Source organism: Falco biarmicus, chromosome 12, assembly GCF_023638135.1.
Source record: "Falco biarmicus isolate bFalBia1 chromosome 12, bFalBia1.pri, whole genome shotgun sequence".
Taxonomy (NCBI): Eukaryota; Metazoa; Chordata; class Aves; order Falconiformes; family Falconidae; genus Falco; species Falco biarmicus.
In genome coordinates this window covers 15,871,989-15,897,173 of record NC_079299.1, presented here as the reverse complement: position 1 = coordinate 15,897,173, position 25,185 = coordinate 15,871,989, and the positions used below count along the sequence as shown (strand labels likewise).

The window sequence follows — 25,185 nt, the reverse complement described above, 5'->3', positions numbered from 1 at the left end:
CACCCCACCCCACCCCACCCATTTTGCCCTGTTTTCCAGCCTGCGGTTCCTGAAGGTCAGGTGGAGAGGTCATGGCTCTGCATCCCCTATAAATAGATTTTGATATTTAGACAGCTATTGCTACTCAATATTAACTTACAGGATAATGGCGAGAGATACCGTATGCGCTGAACCTGTTATTCACGAGTGAGCAGCATCTGTCGAATACAATTCTCGTCTTTTCGCCCTGTTTGGCTATAGCGCAAATCAATAGGGCGAAGGACGTCTTGAGGCTGGGGTGGGGACGGTGAGCAGGGCGGCTCTGCGGGGACACAGTTGCAAGTACAGTGCTGAAACTATCCAAGGACTTCAGAGAGCTGAAGTCAAGGGCCAGGTAGGCACAGACCAGCTCTGAGGGAGCGGAGGACCAATTCAAGAGCGGCTGGTGGAAAGCTTCCAGCGCCGGGTTTATTCTAGGGCTTCTGACGCTGCCCTTTAAAACACGACGAACGCTGCTGAGGTGGAAGGGTCCCCTCCGCACGTTCACAGCCCGATTTCCCCTATTTCTGGCGTTAAAAACTGTGGGTTCCGTGTAGATCCGAACAAGGGACTCGGAGTTCACCACTAACCCTCTTGCTGTTTACAGAGCACTCGTCGGCAGTCAGGGTCTTCAGCTGCCTGTAATATTTTGAGGGAGCAGTAAGTATTCTTGGTTCCAGCTCACAGAGTATCCCCTCTTCCGTATGACCCCAAATCCTCCTCTGCCTTCCTCCACCTGCAAAGCAGAAGGGCTTTTACATCCCCCAACCGTTCTCCCTGGGAGCCGGCCCTTCTCTTGGCGGTGCGCTAAAGATGAAATTCACAGCCGGGACTTCGGTTGAGGTTTTAGAGCAACTACAGCCGCAGCCCGGTACCCGCCGGGATGCGCTGGCCCGCACTGTGGTGGCTGCAGGACACCCCCGCGTGCGACCTCCGCGGGCAGCGGCCGTCTCCGAGCAGGGGGGGTGAGGCCCGTGGGGGCGGCCAAGCCCCAGCGGGACAGGGAGAGGAGCGGGGCCAGGCTGGAAGCACTTCTCCCTCGTTCTGCTGGCTCACGCGTGGGTCCTGCGCCCTCTGCAAAGCAGAAGCCCCGTGCCCCTGCACGCAGTTCTGGAAGCTGGTAGTAACCAAGGTCTTTTGTAGCAGAACGGGAAAACCCGCACGCGTTTCCACCCACTTACCTGGGCATGAGGGGTCGTGAAGGGGGGCGATTGCTTGCCTGTGAATTTGGTGGTTAAAAGAGGTAGCCTGGGGAAGGGGAGGGAGGGGAGAGGTGCTGAATGGTTTGGTTTAATCACTAAAGTATCTGAAAGTTGTCGAGATTTGATTCCCCCCTTTGCTCGTTTAACTCGCTCTTTAATGCTCATGTGTGCCATCTGGTAGTTGTGCATGTGCATGTGTGTTTCGGGGGGTGGTGTGCTCCTTCTTTTAAGAGAAGGGATTATCGCCAGGGAAGAGACACAAAAGAGGCAGGTTTAAGACGCCGCGACTCCCTACAGCCTTGCAGTTTTACAACCAGCCCAAGCGGCAGCGAAACAAACTTTCTGTCAGAAGTTCCCTGACGCTCAGGAGGGACAGGCGCGTCCCGCCGCCCGGCCGGGGACCCGCGGGCTTTGCTCCGGCGGGCAGCGGAGCCGCAGGAGCTGCCACCGCTGGCCCCGGGCGGCTGGCGGCGACACTGGGCGGGGGGCTGGCGGGTGCTGGGGGGAGCAGGCGCCCCGCAGCCCCAGCCAGGGCGAGCCGGGCAGGCGGCTGTCCCCCTGCGGGGCGGCCCGAGGCAACAGTGAGCGCCCGTTGCCCGTGGAGAGGAGCGGGAGCGCTGGTGCCAACCGAGGGGACGGACGTGACTTTCCTGGGTGGCTTCCTGGCTCACCGGGGAGGGAAAGTGCCGCGTGTCCTGCGCCCGGCGCTTCTCCCTGGGAGCTCCGGAGGGTGCCGGGAGGTGCCCGGCGCTGCACGGCCCCGGCGCAGCCCCCCCGGGGCGGCCAGTGCGAGGGCTGCAGGGCGAGGATCGCCTGCGCCCGGCAGCTCGGGGCTCTCTGTGACCCGACGTGCTGCTGAGGGCGAGCTGTTACGGAAGGTGTCCTCGTAAATAAAATCGGAGTTTCTGTGAGGTGCAGTCCCCATACATTTTTAACCACAGTGATTACTAAATTAATAGCAGGCCCTAAGACAGATGTCAAAACGTCTTGAAAATGTTTATCTGTGAATAATTGAGAAGGTGGTAAGACGCATTATCTGATTGTATAATGAAATATGTATGAGGAACAGCTGTTTGCAATAGTCACCTCCCGTTGTTTCATTAGCCTAGAGCCTCCCCCTGCAAGGCGCGCTTCCCTGAAGTTGGCCATTCAGCGCCGGCTGCTTCCACCGGCGGCGGCGGCCGCGCCGTGTCCCCAGGAGCCGCGGCGGGGCAGGGGTGACCCGGTGCTGTCCCTAGGCCGGGCCGCGGGCTGTCCCCGCGGCACCTCTCACCGGTGGTTCGCTCCGAGGGCGGGAGGGCGGAGGCGCGGGTGGGGTCCGAAGGTGTCTGGCCGGGCAACCTCCAGCTGGAGAGGATGCCCCGGGAGGAAGGAGGCTCGATGCTCACCTCGGAGGCGCGGCGAGCGGCCATTTATGAAGGTTTCATGCCGAGCAGCAACAGCCTCCTCCGCTACTTAGTGTTGACACAAACTTCCAGACGTCGAGCATATGCTGTTGCACAGCATTGTTTATGTGTGGTACCAGATGTTGCTTTGCATCCTATTGTCTGGAGACAATGTTTGGTTCAGGTTAAAATATCTTTACTTGAACTGCTCAGTTGGCCATTGTGTGAGCATTAGTGAAGTGTCATGGAGAGGTAATGGGAAGTCCGGGGAGGTTAGCTCTCCGAGCGTGGCCAGGAGGTCCCTGGTTCATGGTGGGGTTACAGCCACCACTGTCATCTTTTGTTTTCCCTCCTCAGAGAACCCTTGTCCTTCCTCTAAAAGGATGTGCCCCGCTCTCTTTCCCCTCGGAGCTTTCTCCACCGGTTCCATGAAACAGCCCGATGTTTGTTTTTCTAGTTCCCGTAAATCGCCCGAAAGAGGAAAGGACAGCGCGGTCCTGCGTCACCGCCGGCCGGGCCGGGCGGAGCGGGGCGGCCCCACGCCCCTGCCCGGGGGCGCCGGCGCCGGGGGGACATCGGCCTCGGCCGCGGAGTTCACGCTCCGGCCGGGGCAGCGGCTCCTTGCCCCCGAAACGCCCGCCGTCCCCGCCGGCGGCGCGGCCGAGCGGCCCAGGCCGGGCGGGCGGAGGGGGCGGCGGGCCGCGCCCCGGCAGCACCAGCCGTTCGGCGGCAGCCCCCGCTCCGCCGGCCGGGGAAGCGGCTCGCCTGGAGCCCTTTCTTCCCTTTAACCCCGCAGCCTGGGCCGGCCGCGGCGGCTGACCTGTGGCAAGACTTTTGCTCCGGGAGAGAGCGGGGAAGAAAGCTATAGACTTTAATCGGATTTCTCCCCAAACACTTCTGGTATGTTGTTGTTATGCATCTATATGGAGATCATTATTTATAAATGAGCGCGTACGATCAGTCGCAAAGACTTTAAGAGCCCGGATTTGTGTCATTAAGTTGAGGGCGGGGTAGAGTGACTTAGCGGGGGACGGAGGTGCCGGCCGGGGCGGCCGCCGGCTCGGCCAGCGGGAGGTGCCCGGCCGCCCACCGCCCCCGCCGCTCGGCGAGACCCCCCGCGGGCGGGGGAGGCCGCGGCCCCGGGCTGGTCCCCGCCGCCCGGTCGGGCTGTGCTGGGGCTGCGGGCCCCGGGAGGGGGCCGTGCCGCCGCCGTTTCCCGTCGCCGCCGTCCCGCCCCGCACAATGGAGGCGTGCTTCCCTTGCGCCGGTGCACCGCCAAGGGCGGCGGTGGCCTGGGGACGTTTCCAGCAGCGGCGGTTTTCCAGGCCGAGACAAACCCTGCCCCTCCGCGCCCTGGCACTGGTAAAGCCACTTCAGGGCACGGTTAACATCTCTCTGAATGCCCGAACGAAACAAAAAGCCGCACGGAGAGCGGAGGTTTTGCGACGCGATGCGCTGGATAGTGTAGATGTATTTGTGTTGTTTCTAGCACTTTTGCTCGTGCGTAATCCCTTATGCCTTTTATTATAATCCTACACATTACAGTTAATCTGTAATGATACTGCTTCAGAGGGACCTGTTGCACACAGTGATGGTAATTTGTAACCTTGGTAACAGTTTTAAATAAAGATTATAACAATGATGTCAACTGTTTTTCTTCACCATACCGTAAATGGGGGCTCAATATTATTGTGCCTGTAAAAGGACAGAGTTTAAGAGACAGTGCCGAGGTTCCACTTTGCTTACCATCATGCCAGCTATCACTTTTTAGCTTGTCCTTAGTAAACACGATCGTGTTTCTAAATAGTATAAAGATTTTCAGACTGCTGAGGACTCTGTAAACTTTAATTTTCTGAATGAGGGGGATATTATTACGAATTAGGGTTATCAGGATCCAAGTACCCTTACCAAGAACATTTCAGCCTTCCGGAAAATACCTCGGAATAAGTACTACTTAGAAACCCTAATGAATAATGCTAATGCTGACTCTACCATTAGCTTTCTGCACAAGCTCTCCCCTCTATTAAAGCTTACAGAAAAAGCTCAGAAGCTGAAAGCAAAATTAAATGTAATTGCTTTTATTTACCTATTGCTTTTATATCATTAAAATATTTTTAGTTACATTTATTAAACAGCATCCACTTCGAGTATTACCTACAATATCTATTAATCCATTTTTGTGTATTAACTACACCACCATTAGCTATTGAAATATGTATATATACGCACACATATATGTATTACCTATATTGTCTTTGCCAAGATATGTTTCAGTTCTCATTAACAAAAGTATTCTTGTGGAAGATTCTACAAAGCATGTTTTTCATGCACACTTATTAATAATCACAGTTTTCAAGAATTAGATATGCACAGATTGCAAATGGAAAGAAAATACCAGATGCAAAATGAAATATACAGTAGAATTGAAGCATAACTATTTTTCCTCCTTAAACTAAAAAATTTACAGAGTGAAAAACGGAGCTATTAAGCTTACTTAAAAGATGGCTTTGTTGGTTTAATTATACTGTAGTTATTTTATAAATATGTTTCAAAGGAAGCTTGCCATATTGAATGTCAATGAAGCCTGTAAAGAAAAGACGTACAAAAGCTAATGCATACCAAATACCAAATTTTAGTCATTAGCATTCCTATTTATTACAAACTAAAGGAACCTATTAACAGACAAGAATTTCTATTTAGCTAGCATTACAATGTTTAGCCATTAAAATAAAAAAGGACCAAAAAATGACACCCCCCCTTAGAACTGTATGTTCTTTTTACTTAGAAAGACAAATGTATCAAAACCCCCTGATAACAGAAACTGTGATTCTTCGTTATTACTGGCTGTGCCACGCCAAACCCTGTACTGCTTTATTCAGGCAAAATTTCTACTTGTTCCAAAGGACAAGATCTGTCCGATTAAGAGCTTCAGATATTTTGCACATACCTTAACAGCTGCATTTGAGGGACTTTTGGTTGTGGGGAAGTGTAGGTTGGTGAAGGCCTAGAGGCTCAAGCCTGGAGGCTGCTGGGCCTGATCCGACGTCAGTAGGCATTTCGCCATCGCATTCCGTAGCTCAGATCAAGTCTGGGGTGTGGATAGCAGCTTTCACGCTTAGGATGGAGGAAGGAAGGACTAAACCATTCGTTAGGTTAGGCAGGCTGCTAACCAGAAGTTTCTTTTCAGTGCTTGTCACAAAATCAGCATATTTATGCATGTGCTGCCTGTTTGTTTGGGAATTCTTCTAAAACCTCTTGGCCAAGCATATATGCTTTTCAAATAACCTTTAAGAATCTGTATTTTTGTCTCTCTTGAAGGCATATGTGATACATCTCAGAGCTTCTAAAAATGTTAAGCATATTATTACGCAGAGTATTAAATTTCACATGTAAAAGGTAAATAAGCTTTGTTGTGTTTTTCGCTGAACTGCATACATTTATGTGAAGGGAGAATCTTTCGGGAACACTGATATTTGTGATGAGGTAACAAAATGATCCTTTCTCCTTCGTTGCACGTGACACGGTCCTTGCCTTCTCAGCTTGTGAGCATCGCTGCTTGAGACTCTGTTGTGTCTATTCAAATTGACAGAGAAATTCAAAACAAGACCAAAGCAGCACTACTGCTACAGAGCTTCTGGGTGACGGATGCTGTCAAACGCCTGTTTTGCCTCAAAGATTACTTCAGTTTTCAAAGAATCGGAGGGGGGGGGAGGCCGGCAGGGAGCGGTTCAGGAAAGTTCAACCCATCTGTTTAATCTTTGTTCTCTGATTTTCATTGTCCATTTCTAAAACAGGTTTTACATTTAATTTAATAAAGTGTTCAGCTTGACTAATAAGGATCACTTTTGATTTTGCTTTTGCAAGAATAGAGTGAAGACTTGTACAAAGAAAATTCACTGCATAAACACCTGCCCAAGAAGGGAAGGTTTGCCCTTACCTCATCTACAGGATTTGTAAGTACATGAAATTTGTTCTCTTCAAAGATTTAAACTTCCAGGCTTTAGGATGCTGTTACAGGGCTGGTGGTTTGTAGCTTTTACATGAACATATGGCGAGAAGTTTGACTGAAACAGTTCTACAGTCAGCATATCTTAGCGTGTACGAAATATTTTGAATAAAGCAGTTCCTGTATGACCCCATTTATGTGATCTGTGTTGCTGCTTTTCACTAATGAAAACAAAACTGATCTGAAATTTGCATGAGTGTGGTGTCTGGGGATAACAGTCTCATGAAATCAAAATGATGCAGGCTGCCTCTGATTTTGCTAAGATAAATTAGAATTTGGGAGGAAGAATCTCATGGAAAATTAAATATAAAAGCAGTCAGGGTTTCTGAAATTTTAAGAACTCCTACTTTTCCTTGGAGATATTTTCTGAGTCAAAGATCTTCACTTCTGTTTATTATCAATGAAGAGTAGTGGTTCAAGAGGTTGCAAACAGAAAGCCCAGATTAAAATAAGCCTGAAGGAATCTTGATGTTGTCTCTCAAGTATTGTAACTTTCACAAGGAGGGCTTTTTCCAGGTCAGCGTGTCTATAAACCCAAATGGAGTTGATCCATAGATCTACAAATCGGATGCTGCTGGAAAGATAGGAGACATCTTGCAGGTCTTTCACTTATACTCAGATGGCATGCTAGATAGCTACCATTAGAAATTTTTCAACAGAAAAGCTTTCATTTGCAACATTTCTGCCTACCAAACCTAAGCTGATTTACCTCTAGGCCCTGTTGCTAGAGCAGCAGATACGTTTAAAGGAGAAACAGTAATAATGCAATAGTTGTGACAAAAAAAAAAAAAAAGAGCAGCCCTATGGAAGAAAAAGCAGTGTGATGAATCACTCCTTTGTTCCAACTGTCCCTTTAATACAAAGCAGAATACAAATGTTTTAACAAAAATGCTTAAATTGTTGCATTCTCAGCAATGGCTTCTCTTTTTAGCTTTAAATCGTCCATAGTCCTTTGTAGCCATATACAGTATGCGACAGAGCAATTTGGAAAAGATTCATCTATCAAGTTAAACAACTTTCTGGTGTAACTTCAGAGAGGTTTATTGCTTATTCATGTGGAAGTGAGTACACCCAACTTGTTTTGCCTGGTTTTGCTACTTTTGCTGGTTTGCAAGGCTGTTCTGGTAGCTGCAAATGGCTTCTCAAGTGACATTCGCTGACATTCAGTGGTGTATATTTATCGGTATTCTTCACCTCACTTCTATATGTGTAATCTAATTTATTTTGTTCTTCATAGCAAACTCCTTTTCACTGTCCGTGCCCTGAAAATGATAAATGCCAAAGTGGCATATTTCCCTAGCTGCACTAAAATGTCACTGTGAAAAATCCTTAATGGACTAAGTGTAGCTTTTCAGGTTAGAACTTGTCAAGTTACGGAGATATTCTAGAGTTTCTCCTTAATCCACCATTCTTTGGAACCACACCACTGCAGGCAGAGACTAATTATAAGTTACACCAGTCAGAGCAGGACAAAAATAAATGAAGTAGAAACAGTTTGATCAAATAATTTTATACTTGCTTTCTGTGCTTGTGCTGTGTTACCTGATTTCCTCTGTTTAGGCTAATGCTGAATGTACCTTACCATTTACGTATGAATATGCATGTATGCTGAGATCTATGTTATTTTAAAGACTTTGCTTATCACTGTAGCACTGACTATATTTATACTGCTCCTACATCTAGGGCTGCCAAGAGAAACCCTCCATGCTGGCCAAAGGAATAATACAAATTAAGAAAGAGTCTCTGATGGCACCTGTGATTAAAATGAACATTAATTAAAAATGGATGGGTGAGAGGAAATAATGTTACTAACCCTCTTTAGATCAGGTACGAGAACAGGGCAAGAATGACTGACTGAGACATTAAGGCAGCCTCAGAAATACAACATAGCTGCCCTGGATTCAGGGCTCTAGGAGATTAACCTGCTTTTAGGTTTCTGTTCCTTTTTTCATAGTCCCCAGTCATCTTTTTGGGCATAATGCTCAAGCCCACAAAATGTAGGTGTAAGAGAAAACAGTTTTTGAGAACATTCATCCCAAATCTGACTGCAGATGGTATTTTGGAGTCACTTTTCCTTAGTTGTCCCGGCCTTTGCAATGAATACTCTAGTTCCTTGGAAGTAGAAAGCTTTAAAAAGTAGCATACTTCCCTTTTCTGTGATCCTAAAGCATCATCCTCATATTTTCCCTCATTTAAGAGCCAGAAAGCACAAAAAGAATGAAGTGCTAGGACCAACAAGAACATGTGTTTTGCTGGCAATGGTGAATGGTGCACTTTATCTGACGAAGTGTAAATTTTTTGATGCTGAGGGACAACAGCATCACTTTAGTTCTTATGAAGTAGGAAGTAGCTGAAATTATTTTTATGTAATTTTTCTTCCACTTGTGGCGAAGTGGTATTTTCTTTATTAGCAAGGACAAGAGGTCATAAATTTTGAAGTGCTATGTAGCGTAAAACACTTATTTGACTTATCCAGAGCCAGGGTGCAAGTGCTTTAGGATAGAATCTGCTTTCCTCTTCTCCCATTCTATATGTGAACTTCTACCTTGTTACAAACATGCCTTAATACAATACCTGTGCACTCTTATAACCATACCAATTCCACAGGGCCCACAGTTCACCCTTAGGATTTAAGTGTTCTTAGTTAAGCTCTGTGATGGCTTTCTGCGAGAATGGGACTTTAAATCACTATGCCTACAAAACAGACCCACTGGGAAGAAACCTCTTTTCTGACTAACCTTAAAATTACGTCAGTCTTAGGAAAAAGCGTGCTATGAGTCCATCAGTTTTCCCAGTAAACATTTTCAATGCTTTTTTACTGTGTAGGCATAGCTCACCCCCTATTTTACATTGGAGAAGAGTTCAGATCTTTGTTTCCAAGGCAAAGTTACAGAGAAAAGAAAGCTGTTCTCCTGGAAGAGCTGATACCAGTAGCAGGAGGAAGGTTTTTTTGTATACTAAAGAGGACTTATGTTTGCAAGCTTTCCCCCCCCCCTAGTTAAAACAGTTGGTCTAAAAGAAAATACTGCTGCTTTTCTGAAAATACTGGAGTTCTTATCTGTAGACCATACTACTGCTACAACAGCAGTAACATTACCATACTTTGTCCTGTAGGTGTGAGCAAAGTAAACTTATAATGCTTTTGAGATGAATTCTTACCATGCCTTTAGCCCTTTTGCACTGCTATTTTATTTGCAGTTGGTGCTCCCCTGGAAGTGAGCAGAGGCTCTGTGCTCGGACCTACAGCTTTGTAGGCTTTCCCGTAACACTGTCACAGAATCCCAGAAGCACAGAATGATTGGGGTTGGAAAGGACCTCTGGAGATCATCTAGTCCAACCACCTGCTAAAGCAGGTTGTCCTAGAGCAGGCTGCACAGAGTTGCGTCCAGGCGGGTTTTGGGAGGACAAAGGCTTTTCTCCAGTTTACTCTGCAGCCCTCAGAAGTCTACCCTGAGTTATGTTTACTGGGCTTACTACCTGTCATAGTGAAAGTCAGATGAGGATGTTCTGCTACCACTACACTTGAGTATTTGAGGAGCTCTAAAGAGCCTTGAGGTCCTCTACTGCTTTCAAGATGCTTTCTCCCCACTCAGAGGAGCGTAAATTCAGCCACTGACGGAGGTCAGAACATGGATCCGAGAGTTTAGCTTGTAATGCCCCTGTGCTGCACTAGCCTTCAGAAAGGTAGCTGTCTGCTCCACAGGCGTGAGGCCAGCGCAGCCTGCACTTTGCTTTTCTTTAGAGACTCTTGCCAAGAGCTCTCTGGGTCTGAGGAAGCAAATCAGCATCGAGCCTTCAAGCAGAACTTGCCAGTCTGGCACCTGTTTTGTAGCACGGCATTGCAAGGACTTCAGCTTTTCACATCTCTTTATTTAGTTTGACTGTTTATGGCCTTTCAAATACAACTGTCTTCTGAGGGCCCAAATGCCGCAGGGGACAGTTTGGCTTTGTGAAAAGACAGGGAAAAAATGGAAATACAGCAGCTTCCCTAAAGGCTTATTTATAAGGTAGACTGCTGCTTGTGGCTTCTTTCCCATGGAAGACATAATTTATCCTAGTGTTTGACATATATGAAGATACCACCCCTGCTCTTTGCCAGCATCAAAAGGAAGATGTGCTCAAAGATCTACAGCCCAAGTTGTATGCAGAGATTATCAGCTGCTTCAGATTAAGCACATCTAACATCACTGGGACCAAACTGGATATTGCGTTACTATCCTTTTTACCATTCTTTTTATTCTTACATGTATATACAATAGTTCACTTGAAAAACAAAACACTGAAATAAAAGCAGCACACATTTTTCCTGCTGAAGTGGTCTACCTGGTAATAAGATACAAGTACTCATTTCTAAAAGATACTTTAGAAAGGGTCAAAGTTACAGTAGGAAAGGAAAGGTTCAGTCTGGCCTTTTCAAGAGAACTTGGTTGGTGCCTAATATTACTCCATTTTGGTGGGATAGAGCTAAAGCATCACCAGAGTCCAGAGCAATTTCACACATAAGCATGGGTAGATTTCCTGGTGAACATTTAAGGGTGTTGCAGCATCCTCGCTAGATTACAGTGTAAACTGTGGCCACGTCTCTGCTCTGCTCCCTACACACGTTATAGGTGCAATCATCTCTGTGTAAATCCCTTTGGGGATCTGGGCCTGAGTCTTTTTGAAAATCCCACCCACATGGGACACCCGTAGGTCAAATGAAAAATTGCATAAGCTATTAAATAAAGCTATAGCTTATAAAAAGTTACCCACAAGAAAGGTACACAGGTTAGTGCTGCTCCAGGGCATCCTTAAATCACACTTCAGCAAGTTATAAAGTTATCTTTGGAGAGCAATCATACCAGGTTGTCAGCCCTATAAAGATAGATTTATGTGTCTCTGACATGTCAGTTGTCGTCTTTGCCACTTCATTGCGGCTGTGATATTTTAGCAGGAGGTAACCACCACTATTCCCCTGCCTGAAAATCCACAGAATTTTTCTCTGTAAACATCTCTTACCCTGGGTATTTCCCCATTGCAGGGCTCCATCTCTGAATTCATCTGCGTGTTTGCTTAATTCTCACTCACAGGTCAGTGCTTGTTTGTCTCAAATTTTTCTCTTCTTAATCTCAATTTATGTAGCAGAAGGTTCACAGGCAAACCTTTTGCCCACAGAAGGCTCCAGAGTTTAGTGGTTTTTTACTAGTCATATCATTTAAACGGAGACAATTTTTTCTTTCTGAGGAAGTAATACAGGTCGTCATCCTGCATTGGAAAAGTTACAGTCTTCATCAAGAAGGAGCTTCATCTAGTGGTTTTGTTAGTAATCTGTACTGTCGATGCAATATTTTTGTTGAGCTTTCTTTCAGGGCTTGACTCATTTCTCCATATATTCTCCCAGCATATTGTTCTGAAGTTGGAAAAATGATTTGTTCTGGCTGAGTTTAAAGTGAACAATTAGAGAATGGGAACTCATGGAGCGAGCTTAAGCAAAATTAGCTCCCAGAGAAAGAGGCTCTAATTTTCCTGAAAGGTGAGCACAGTGGCAGTGCTGATGCCAGGCGGGAGGCTGTGTCCTCATTTCAGCTACACCAGAGCCTGAACCCTTGCCCCAGGTTCACAGCCGTGCGCACAGAACTGGTGTTTGGTAGACAGAGGCTAGAGAGAGAATAGTGCATGATCCAGTACAAATCTTTCACCTAAGTGATATAATGTTCCTGATAGTCTTTAACTTTTGCACAAAATGCCCCCTGGAGACATGTTTACAGAGTTGCCATTTCAGCAAATGACATTTTGCATATTCTTTGGAAATGCCACATAGGTAGTGCAATCATCGTCAGCTGCAAAGTGACCATGTGAACGGAATATGACTCAGCTGCTCTCTGGGTTACGAATGCGGGCTGGCTTAGACTGGCAGGCAGTAAGAGAAGCTGCAGTCGGCCTGGGAAGGGGATAAAACACATTCCCCTCAGCACTGCCGTTTTGGGATTCCTGCAGTGTCCTACACAATATGCTGCTGGCATGTAGCGGAGATCTGCTTCATACCAACGAATATTTTTTGATAAAAAAACCCTCTTTCTAAAAGTTTCTTTTTTCAGAGTGATTCACCAGAATCAAGACTCAGAAGCTGCTAAGGAAATATTCTAAAAGCTTTAATGGCATCACTTTTGGAAATTCCTGGTTATTTCCTTTCTCTCATTATGGCACACCAAAACTTACTAAAGGCCCATAGGAGTTTCCCCCTAAATCCATGCTTTAATTTCCTGTTGTCTCCACTGAACTTTGTGACTATGCTCTTGACTTTACTGATCTGATTATTCCCTTTGCCCACACCTGCCTACTGCCATCTCCTTCCTCATGCTGGGGACAACCTGTTTTTACTAATCACCAGAAAGCCTTTCTATTTCTGGTTGGAATGATTTTTGAAAATAACTTCTCTCTTTGCCATTAACTCTCTTCAAATGGTTGGTCATGGTTTATTCTGAAGTTGTCTGTTTCCTTTAGACTGTAAGTGTTTTACAAGATAAAACGTGTCTGATCTCACTGTTAATACTTTGCAGGGTTCAGAGCAGAACCGAGTGAGATCAAGTAAACCCACTCATGAAACTTCTCAGGATTTCATTGATGCTCCAGTTCTTTCCTGTAGCAAACTCGGGTGCTTTTAGAAAGTTTGTTTTTATACAAACACGCACAACAACAAAAGGGATGTACAGCATGTGATCTCCCCTACATTCTCAGGTTCAGATTCCTGACCTGCTATCTCTCTAACTACAGATGACTGTGCCAATTCACCCACAGCCTGATAGTTATCCTAGGGCAAGGTACACTCCACAGCTTCTGCTAGAGATGATCTGCTTCCTATAGCAATGTATTCTTCAGAGTCATTAGCTGAATTTGCATCCTCATATATTGGGTGAGCGTCCCCACAACTGCGCTGCAGAACTGCACTGGAACTGAGCTGCACTTTCTAATGAAAATTCATTTTGTTGAAAAATTCCCAATCAGCTCTAATTTGGAAGCCCCAGCTGAGCTCCCGCTGTGAGACACATATCGTAAGAGACAGATCTTGCTGTGAAGGGCTGGCGGGTTGGAGAGACGGAGGCTGAGAAGAAAAGCACAATAGAAAGGTGAAATGGCTTCCTTGGAATCACACAATGGGTCACTGGCAGTTTTAGGTCTTCCTAGTGCCAACCACAGCCCGTGCTACCTCTCACATCCCGAGCTCACAGACAGGCTCTGCTTTCCCCCGGCCATCTTTTCATTAACTAGATTATTCTTGCGTGTAGATTAATGCATGGGTGCACAAGTTCAGCAGTTTTGAACCTTACTCTTACAAGGCATCACGTACATATATGGTACCATCAAAAACTTTGAGGCAACAGATAACAAGGATGTCACAGTAAAATACTAAAAAGGCAGACCCTGGTGCGCCAGAGCAGGCAAGGGGAGAAGGAAAATCAAGTACTGTTTGAACTAAAGTGTGTCAGCTGCTCTGAGCAAGGTAAGAAATATCAGTCATGCTTTACAGTTTGGAAAATCTGGCATAAATTCATGCATCTGAGCCTGTACAGTTTATTAAGCCAATGCCATGGTCAGAATGTGATGCCTTACTTAAAATTAAACTTTTTCCTTCAGAAGCTTCCCTGTGTCCCTAAGACTCTTTAGGAATTTTTATTCTAAGAGCAATTTTTTTTTTCTTGTGGTTTACACTGATTAGTAGGAACAGATTAGAGATAACTTGTTGTGTTTTATAAATAGCCTAACAGTGTATTTTGTATCTTTTTCCCAAGAGCTTTCTGAAACTAAAATTTCTCTTTGAGGACAGCTGGTCCATGCCCCTGAGGAAAAAAGGTGCTTATGGCAAGGCTGAGGTTAATGATTGTAATTTACAGTTTTTGTGGAAATATAATTTTGCTTTTGCAGAAATCTCTCTCTCTCCATTGTTTTAAAAAAGCAAAGATACTTAAATAGGGCTTTACATTTTATTACCCCAAAACGCATTTGTTTGACTAGATCATGTCAGTATGTTAACAAAATAATTGATATTCCAAACATGCTTGGTGAACTTGAATAGCAAAGTGAAGTTTATATATTTAATCAGATATATTCAGTAATTCTAGTGGAAGATGCAGAAGTGTTTTCCATCAATATTTCCTTAACTTTGAAATGAATATACATTGCCCAAGTTCTCGTTCTTGTGGATCCATTTTCTATCCATAACCAAGCAACTGAATTTCTTTGTATGAATGTTTACAAAGGTTGAAAAGGAAAAAAAACCCACAGGGTTGTATGGGTAACCCTTCTTGCTGGAAGTGCTTTTACAGATAGGTTTTCAAGGGAAGAAAAAGTTTTGCAGCTTTTCAAGCCGCGAGTTGTAAGGTGGGTCATAAGAAAAGTTGCAATTTCCAGAACCGTATAGTATTTTTTTCAGGAATGTTTGGATGTATTATAAAAAGTCTACCATTTCTCATTCTTCCCCCTTGTGCAACACTTTGTTCTTCCTTCTGCATGAGATCATGACTTAAAGCTCATCTAGTTCCTTCAGAGAGTTTCAAAAGGTTAAAAAACCAAAACCAAAACACTGAAAAAAAATAATATTATAAAAAGCCTCTCCATAGAGTTATGTGGTTTGAAAACCAGACAGGGAGCTGTGAGGTGAGAACTGCCTGGGGACTGGCATTGCACAGGCATAGAAAAGCAGCAGGATAGCGTGGTACGAACAGGAGCAGTGGAGATGCTAAGAGAACACTTGAAGAGACAGCCCAGAAGTGGGATATGAAACGAAAGTTGCTGAAGAGGAACCATCGGGAGGACATGAGCAGAACAGGCAATCTCAAAGAGTCTGTAAGACCAGGGGGGAGTGCAGGGATGCTGTGAGGCTCCTTGCTGCTATTAACCCATCTACCTCTCTGCATAACGTTCTGGGAAGATACCCAAAAGGAATTTGCAGAACGTGGTTTGTAATCTTTCTCTATATTTATCACTACTCTCTGTACATTGTCTTTAAGCAACTTTCTCCAGTAGTTACTGCTCAGGAACCTGGCCAGGACAGAACAATTACAGATGGGCTTTTTGTGGGTAGCGTGACTGGTAGAGAGGTGGTGAAGGCAGTGCCCCAGTGTGTTATGTTTGCAGTTTGTATCAGGAGTGGCCCTAAACCCTTCCACTCCCTGGAAGATTTTCTGTTCCCAGGTAGTATCAGTAAGAGTGGAGTCCAAAAGGGAGACTTGAAGTATTTCTTCAGGAAGAAAAGATGCAGATGTGAATACTGGTATTTGTTGTCTGACGTTTTTAAAAGCGTTGCTAAATAGTGTGGTTTTATTACTGCTAATAGTAGAAAAACAAGTAGAAAAGAAAAACATAAGGTCACCCAAGAGTCACAGTGTTGTTATATATTTCCTTAGATGATCTTAGTTGGAAATCTCATTTCAGATAAGGCATTATTCTTTTCAGTGGTGTGGCTCCTGTTAGGTTATTATAGAAGTAAGGCTATGATGATTTTATTGTTAACAAACTTCTCTTGTAAAATATAATCCAACATTTGCACCATATTTAAAAAATGCTGTAGAACTGCTGATGGAAGAATGTTATTTTTGCTATGAGATAATGAGCATCAAATAAACTTATTTAATATGGAAATTCACCTTTCCCAATATATTTATTTTCAACTTCTACAGCGTATTCAAGTATTTTGTGTAGCTTCTCTGCTCTGAAAACTCCATGGGCAAATTTACATGGATTTTTTTTTTTTTTCAGGGGAAAGTGGCAGCTGAACAAAACATGTTCTTTCAACCAAGCAGCGAAGCAACAGTATAGAGCCAGAGCTGGTAGTCCTTGTGCTGCAAATCCACATCAATTCAACTAAGACCAAGCACTTGTGAATACTAAATTCACACTAGTGTAGCTGGGAGTAGAAATGGGCCTTTCTTTTCGAACTCTTTGGAATCTGAACTGAAAAAAAGTAGCAGGGTTTAACCTTTAAACTTTTCACTGACCTGTAAGCAGTACTTTGGATTATATCTGCCCTTGTTAATCTGAAGCCACTTGCAAACATAACTGGCATTCCTGTTTTTATAAGTATACCTCACATAGGTTATAGAATGGGTTAAAAGTTCAAAAGTTTGGCTCCTGTTCATTGTGTCTTTAACACCTTTGTAAGTGTTCACCTTTGCAAATAAATTTTGTTAGTTAGCAGCAACATAAGCAATGCTTTGTGTCAAAGTGCATTACTTAGGTGATGGCCAGATGTAAATCTAAACTCTTGGAGGTGCAAACCCGATTGTTGATCAAGACACTAAATTTTGCAGAAGTCCTGTGTTACTGTAGCACTCTATGAGGACCAGATATTTTAATACCACTTTCCAGCACAGGTGAGTAGAAAATCTTCCACCAGCACCTAATCAGACCATTATTTTTTCTTCTTCAGCTTTTCTTTCTTGCTATTCACGTCACTGCTTTGCATGCCCTTTTCCCTCGCATACCTTCCCCATACATATCTTCATTTTGCTCTATTAAGTCCAAAATACAGGTGCAAATGACATAAAACGGACCAACGATTTCTCTTGGACATTTCATTGCTGTTATATTTGAAAGAGTTTAATTAACACTAGAAACATCTACTGCTTGGTATAAATAAAATAGTCTAAAATTGGTGATTGGCATTTCCTCTTATAGTTCACACAATGATTGCAAAATATCTTGCCATTCACATGGAAATTTGTCTTCTAAGTATGCCTATCCTTAGTGGAAAAATGTCATGGGCAGAGCACAAATTTAGGAGAGGGTATGTTTAAGAACGAACCGCTATACCATACTCTGTGTTCATCATTTGGGTCAAGAATTTTCCTGCTGGAATGTTACAGCAACACAGAGACACTCATGCACCATCCCTTACATTCAAGCTACTCTTCAGGCACAGAAATACTGGGCTTAGAAACATCCAAAATTTCAAACAAATAATTTTGCATTGAAATATGAAATTCTGAAAATTACTGACACAACCTAGCACAGCAGAAGACTCAGGCTGAGTCAGTGTGAGAAATGCCATTGTAGCTTTAGAAAGCTAAATGTTTGGGATTTGTTTCCCTGTGTAGTTTAACCAGGACCTGACACTGTAAAGACATTGATTCTCATAGGCTTTTAAAGAAATAGAGAGTTCATAAGCAGAGAGCAGACACTGAAAGGTCTTGTGATGTAGCTGGTGAAAAGCATCTGTATTTTCTGTTGGATATTTATTTACTGAAGAATTCGGAAAGTGCTATACATTTTTTAAACATCTCTGCATCTCTTGCTGTTACATTTTGGAGAATGACTAAATCCCTGGAGAGGGGTGAGATCTGTAAAAATTGTCAGTTGTTAAGACAGGGTATTCAGTGAATAAATGAATTATTGTGCTGAAGTCCTTTATGGAACATTCCTGTGGTGCTACTTTAGTAGAATATCAAGAACAGAAGTGTTCAACAATATTACTTTAAATTCAAAATGCCTTGAAAGGACTGAGATTCAATTTGCAAATGTAATCAAGAATAAAACGTGTGCCTTGGATTACATGTCACTTTTTGGGATGTTTTGACATAACACATTTAGAAAACACTTTCCTGTGACTGCAATGATTAAAATAGATTTCAGTTATCTATGACTTAAAACAGAGCCAGTTCAGTTCTTGGTGAATTTGTTCTCTGCATCACAGTAAGCACCAGCTGACATGCTCACTTGTATATCAGCGTGGAGGCCAACTGCTTAAGGCTAAAGTGCTATTGTGTTACTTGTGTGAGTAATCCTATTAGCACCAAGAGAATATAGGCATGAATAAATTGTAGAATGGTCAGAAGTGAGAAAATAGCCTAACTTCCTTCTCATTTCTAAAGACGATCTGTGCAGCTATTTTAGACAGCCTTCTTGTGCGATGGTACGAACATCTTCAAAGCCTTCAGCCTCTTACCTCCTTTCAGGAGTACCAAAATCACACCAGCATTGCAATGTGCATTCAGCTAGGCATACTCAGAGATGTACTGGGTACATACTCAAATACATTTGATAATCTGTCCTCTTCGTTTCCAAAATAACAAATATAAGGATACACAGGAAGTTACTTTTCTCTGTATCTAGGACCAGAAAGTATGTAATCAAGAAATTCATATAAATTAGGACCACAGAACACTGTTCCCAAAGATCGACCATGCCCATAATGGAAAATATACACTAGAAATTCAGTATTAAATCTACTTTTATTAAATTTGTTGGTAAGATAATTACAGCTTTTTGATATTAGATTTTAGTATTAAATGTAGTGTTAAATTTGAAAAAAATTAGGTTTTGATCCAAGCAGACAAATTCTATCACTGAGTTATGCTCAAATTTGCTACAGATGTTTGTGAGACTTGCAGATATCGGACAGTGGCAGTGTTGGGTTCGCTAATGAAGTGCCACACTTAAACTTATCTGGGAGGGCAGGTAAGCCTGCTTGTTAACAGTAACTTTCTCAGAACAGCATTGTTTGTTCACTGATCAAATCACCCGCCTATCTGTCTAGGCCAAGCAAATACCTGAAAGAAAAAAAAATTATTACCTTTTGCAGTGCACCTGTTCTTAGTGCATGATGGGGAGGATTGCAAAGACAGTGAGGGATAATGATAGAGCATCCATCAAAAACATGTTGTTACATGACATGTCATTTTCCATGGCACATTTGATGTAACAGGAATGGGACAGGGAGAAGGAATTTAGTTGTGGTTATGAAATTCAGGACCTGATTATACAGCCTGATGATGACATGGACCTCTGTTGTCACTTGGCAGTGATTATGTATTCACCCTCTTAAATAATAATTACGGATTAATAATTATGGGTTAATATTATATGAAGTTGCACCCTTTCTGAAAAGAAAATGAGGTCTGACATGTCAAGGACTCAGCTTAAAGGTGTTTTGGTTTCTCTCTCCTTAGTGCTGGATCTAGCTGTCGGTCTGTTATCATTTTAGCTTCATCAGATGAAACAGCAAGATGGCCAAAGGCAGATTCTCCTTTCTACAGCATCCTGGGACTGGTAGCAGCTGCACAAGACGACTGACAAGAGGTAAGGTAAGGTTAGAAACACACTAAGGCAACCCCAGCATCAGCCAGCCATTCCCCACTGCTCCTGCTCAAACCCATCTACTTCGCAGGGATTATTCCCACCTTCACTGGGGAACGAAGAGAGACAGCAGCCCTGCTCCTTAGGCCATTGGTTAGGACACTTATGGGACCCATGTGTTTGAAAGCTTCACGTGGGAAAAGAAAATAGAGCCTGAAACACTCATACCCCAGGCCAAATGCAGTGGCACCATGCAGGTGGGTACACCGGGGTGAAGAGCACCATCCCCAGATTTTTTCAGAAAGCAACACCTGTCAGCACTCTTATTCTGGCCCTGATCTGAGAAGTGTGGTCTGTGTATAATGTTTGGGAGACAGCCCCTCGGGCGAGGCAGATGCACCCTGGCCTCCGGGTAGGTCACGGAAAGAGGGAGGTGTGAGGAAGGAAAAGGGGAAGGAAGAGAGCTGCTCTGTGCTGGCAAACAGGTGGTCTTCTTGATCTGCACTGGAGCAAGTACCCTGGGAATGTTAAAGCTGAAAATTGAGGAGCTTTAGCCTGTTTAAATCTCTGGTGCACCTATGCCTTTATGTCCACCTCTGCAGAGATGAAGAGCATAAGATTTGCTGTTCAAAAGACAGATTCCAATAATGCTGAGGTTTGGTAACCAGTTCCTGTCTTCTCCTATGCTCCTCTGAAAAAGAAAAGAGAAAGCAAGTCCCACAGTTTCACATTGCTGTTAAGACTTGACTTCATCTACTTAGAAACATTAAAACCCGGGTACATTCCAGGAAAATAGTTTTAGGAGACAGTATTCAATATGCAAAAAGATACGCAAGTAAACTTCAGACACGAAAGTACCAGATCTTAAAGCTTGGAATCTAAAACTGCAAAGTGCACAGAAAGAAAACCCTTATGGAGATACTAAAATGTCTAATTCATTATTATTTCAAAAAAGATTAAAAAATAATTTCTTAACATTAAAGTGCAATCAAGCACTGAAGAAATTATTTAAACTTTCCATAGGAAAAAAGCACACTCTAAAATGCTGCAAGGGTATTGATGGCTATTAAATATTTACTTTTCTCTCTAGCTCACACTAGAAAGAGTAATTTGTATTTGGCAGAAACTGGCTGCAATTACATTAGTCAATCCAAAAGCCCAACTTGCTCATACAAAATGCAAACAAATTAGTTAAAATGGTCTAATTAGCAGACTGTAAAAATGCAAAGCAAGGCTGGCATAAAAATGTGTGCTAGACAAGTATACTTTTACAAAATAAACAGAAAGGCAAATATGAAATAGTCTAAAAACTCCTAACTAAAGGACCATAATGTATACCCGAATATTTAGGGATTGCATACTTTAAAGAAAAGTTTCTATGGACTCTTAAATATTTTCTTGCAACCCACATTCAGTCATGAATACATGATAAATACCATAGCTGAAGTTCTACTGGGATTTTAGCTCAGTGCTGTGAAGCCGTGTGAGGTCAGGTTATATATACGTTTTGTGCGGGAATATACACAAACACAACTCCTAGTTGAGTTAACCAGAGTGCAAAATAGCTTTGGAGCATGCAAAGAATATAGGATGTGGCCTATGGAAGGAAGGTCAAGCCATTTCTTTAGATGATGTGTATTTGTTTTTGTTTCCAAAATTAAGATAAATAACTGGAAGCACATGGAAACGTGGAAACAGTTAAGGTAAAAGATAATACACATTTGTTCTTACAGGAAGTATAAACTATGGGCATTGTCTACAAAGACTAAGCTTACTGGTTAAAAAGAATCACGACAATAACTGTATTATTGTTGTCATTGATATATTAGACCAGAAAGGGCTTTAGCATCTCTTGCTTCAGAACATTGCTGCAATTTCTTAATCTGTGGGTTTTTAACTCCCTAGTTTGTATACTATAGATATAATAGCCCATTATGATTTGTAAACTATCATATAAAAGAAACTATTGTGAAGTGATGATTTGAATTTGTCTCTATATCCTTCTCACCTCACCACATGCTCTTCTGTCCTGTCTAGCTGTCTGGAGCCACATTCTTTCTTCTTGCCACCTGACAGATGGCAGAAGGTGGGTGGCTTTGGCAAAATTAATTAGAGACGCACTGAAGAAACAATAACCATGAACACCCTCTGGCAAAAATATGATGTTATTTGGCACAAAGAACCTTTGTGCAAAAGCATTGCAGCAGCAGAAGTATCCTGACTACCCTGAAGAAGAGGTCACCCAACAGAAAACAGTCCTTGGCAAAAGGAGAGCAGCGTGGCCGTGAGGTGTGGTCATTATCGCCATTACCGCTTCTAACGCCTAACAGCTGACTCATGCAGTTATTTTCACTGAAATAGTCGATTGCGGCACCTTTACTCCCCCATGCTGTCCTCAGTTCTGCAGATTGCCTCGCTGTGCCAAATACATTCAGTCCATCGCTTTTTCTCATGGAGAATAATTTATTTGGTGGAAGAATATCTCAGTCTACAAAATATCCCTGCTGGTTTCAGTGCCATTGAAGGAGCAAGGTATTTGTGAATGTCAGAACAAAGTCCGGTGTGGATAGCTGAAAAATATGGATGCTTCACTGTGAAGATGTCCTGTTATCTGTTATTCGACTTAGTGCTTGACAAATAGATTTGAGAATGGTAAAAGTAACAAGCTATTTCACAGAAATTATCTTCTCCACTTTCTCACCCATCACAACATCTTCTCACAAAGTTTTCCATATACTGGGAATCTTGAATCCCACAGAACTCTCTGGTGATGACTGGGTAAATGCTGGGTATATGAGGAAGAAAAGGAATTGCTGGCATCAAATAGGGAAGTTAAGAGAATCAGGGCTTGAAGTATGAGGAAAGAAGTCGCACCATGTGGGAAAGTTCCATTGTGTTGGAAAGAAGTTCCACTATGGTTTCCCAATATGTGTTGCTCCACATCGGTGTCATCAGTGTCGTCGGTGACAGACGGGAGATAGGATGGCTGCTTCATCTCTGCTATGATCATGCTAACAGATCTAAGTACTGTGGTTGCTCCCTCTTCATAGGGCTCGTGGGACTGAAGAGCAAAATGTAACACAGCTCTCCAAGCCAGTGACTGCAGTGCTCGCTGTCCTGTGTTTTGCTCTTGTGGTCTTTACAGGCATCTGCAGCAAGCCTAGGTGAGTTAATCTGCCTGTTGCACTGGTTTGTTCATTCTTCTCTGTATGTGCTGGCAGCTCTGTTATCCCCTAGTTGCCAAATATTAGGAAAGACATAGGCAGCTGAACTTTTACCATTTTCCTCCTAGAGCTGTTCACCCCTTGTGTGCAATTCACCAGAGGGGCAGATGAGCCAGGGGTATGATTTAGCCTTGTGCACCTCAACCCATTTGGGAAAATTGCTCCATCTTGTCATGAAGTCCAAATCACCTGGTTGACCAGCCCAAGAGGAGATGTGGCATATTCCCTGCCCCCTAACTCCGCTGAGAATAGCAGCGCAGCATCTATCCGTAACCCAGCCTCATACATAAGTCAGCCTGCTTTCACAGAAAACTGCTCCAACTCTACTTACTCCAATGCAGAGACTTCCACTAGGTTCCCTGGCTTTGACTGATGCACAGATTATATCTGCTTGCCTCCATTTTTAGTGAAAGATGGATGGATAGGGTAAGCAGAGAAATAGAACCATGTACACAGTTATTCTAGGTCTAGTAAGCCCACATAAAGAGATGCGAGTCGTGAGGAAAGGGTCGGGACCTTGCAGGAAAGTTGAACAGGAGAAGATGTTGGATGGGAAAGTGGATCATCGAGAAAGTGAACAGGGAGGGAGAGTGATAGAGACAGAAAACGAAAGCAAAAAAGACATAAGAACTATATAAAGAAATAAGGTGGAAAGAAAAAGCAAGTGGCAAGGAAGACTAATTGCGTATTTCATTGTCTGAAACAGTGTTTGTAGCTGCGATATGACAGTAAAAATCAGGCTTGTTTTCACAGATAAACACAGCACGTTCACTGTCAGGAAAAGCATGACGGAAACAAATAGGGAAGAAAGAATGAATGGTCAGTTATCTCAAGGAGAGGAGGTGGCTGCTGGAGACCCACAGGAATCTGGGCTGAGATCTATATTAAAACAGAATTACTCAAGATAGAAAAACTAAAACTTAGGTGAAGAGTTCAGAAACCCCCTCTTGATCCCTCTTGATACTGAGTATCTGGGTAATAAACCAGAACTCAATAAATTCTAGTTCAATAATGACAGTGCATGTAGGGAAAACAAATACATCTACATGGCGATGAGCACTAAATGAGCTATTTCATCTCAGGAAACACATCTTCAAGAGCCTGATAAAGATGTCAGCTTAGTGGTCAGCAGCAGTAAAAACAATTAAGAATTATTAGGAAAACACCGGAGAAAAAATCAGAAACTATTCTGCTGATATGTAGCCTGTGGTGGACAGTCACCTCATCACAAAAACAACGTAGGTAAACCAGAAAAATACACTGAAAGACAGAAAGAATGGTTATCTGCATTGAATAGCATGTTATTTCTTCAGGAGACACAGAGAAGGTAAATATGAAAGGCTATTAACTATTTATCACAACAAAGGAACAAGTGGTACATAAGAAATCATGGGGCAACAAAGCAAATGAAAGAGAGTATTTTTTTCACAGAGTAGCTGAAGTGTAAGACTCTTTGCTACAAGATGTTGCCAAGGCTTAAAGACAAGTAAACTCAGAAAAGACTCAGTAAATCATGGAAGGCAAGCCCTGCCACAGTGCAGCATTGAGATGCCAGATCTGGGTGTGTAGTAGTAGCAAGTGATGAACCACTATATAGTTCTCGGGTTTTCTGGAGACAGAATACTGGAAAATGTTTTGTGTGGTTTTTTTTTTTCCCGTTATGTTTGATCCAGTCAGAATACTCTTTGATAGTCTTTGAGATACAAATAGAAAAGAAAAGAAAGTACAGTGCTTTTATGTTTGCAGGGGATACAAAGTAGCTTTCAGGGGTCTGAGCTGGGGGGCAAAAAGCTTGATGCATTTTCTTCCTGAGAAGGCAGCTGCTTTACCTTTGGCTCTGATGTAACTTGGGGAACCTGTTGTACCAGGCCAGTCTCACATCATTTCATGTCCTATTTTCAGAAGTCCTCTTTCCTTTGTTGGTTGCATTAATGTTATGCTACTTAGAGAAAATAATCAGTGTAAAATTACGCACATATATACAGAATGGTTAAATAAACTCTCGTTCCCTAACTCGAAAACACAACATTTTTTCCTTTGCTGCCGTGTGGATCAACCAGATCTAAAGTTTGTGAAGTGAGCACAGTTTATCCCAGACTCATGCTGGAATAATTTATGTTCTTGAGCCTTTGCAGATGTATAGTTACTAGAGAGCTGTCTGCCTACAGGAGTTTTTACACATATTTCACCTAAATCAACGCTCCAAATGCAACATCGAAGATGCAGTGAGTTTGTGTGGATTTGTAGCACTCCCTGGAGGACTCTATGTCTAAAAACCAATAAACATTTCACCATTCTCA

At 43.2% G+C, this 25,185-nt stretch overlaps 1 long non-coding RNA gene across 7 annotated transcripts; it reads left to right on the top strand.

Moving 5' to 3' along the window:
• The first annotated feature begins 2 nt into the window (after nucleotides 1-2).
• On the top strand, nucleotides 3-25,185 carry LOC130157690 (uncharacterized). Of its 7 annotated transcripts, XR_008824971.1 has the most exons (8): nucleotides 3-3,509; nucleotides 6,470-6,558; nucleotides 7,543-7,672; nucleotides 8,295-14,969; nucleotides 16,347-16,960; nucleotides 19,535-19,664; nucleotides 19,753-19,918; nucleotides 21,699-25,185. It is a non-coding gene; the product is annotated as an uncharacterized LOC130157690 (long non-coding RNA). The 7 variants fall into 7 exon arrangements; XR_008824973.1 differs by lacking the exon at nucleotides 8,295-14,969 and having other exon boundaries at nucleotides 3-3,505; nucleotides 6,475-6,558; XR_008824974.1 differs by lacking the exon at nucleotides 8,295-14,969 and having other exon boundaries at nucleotides 3-3,505.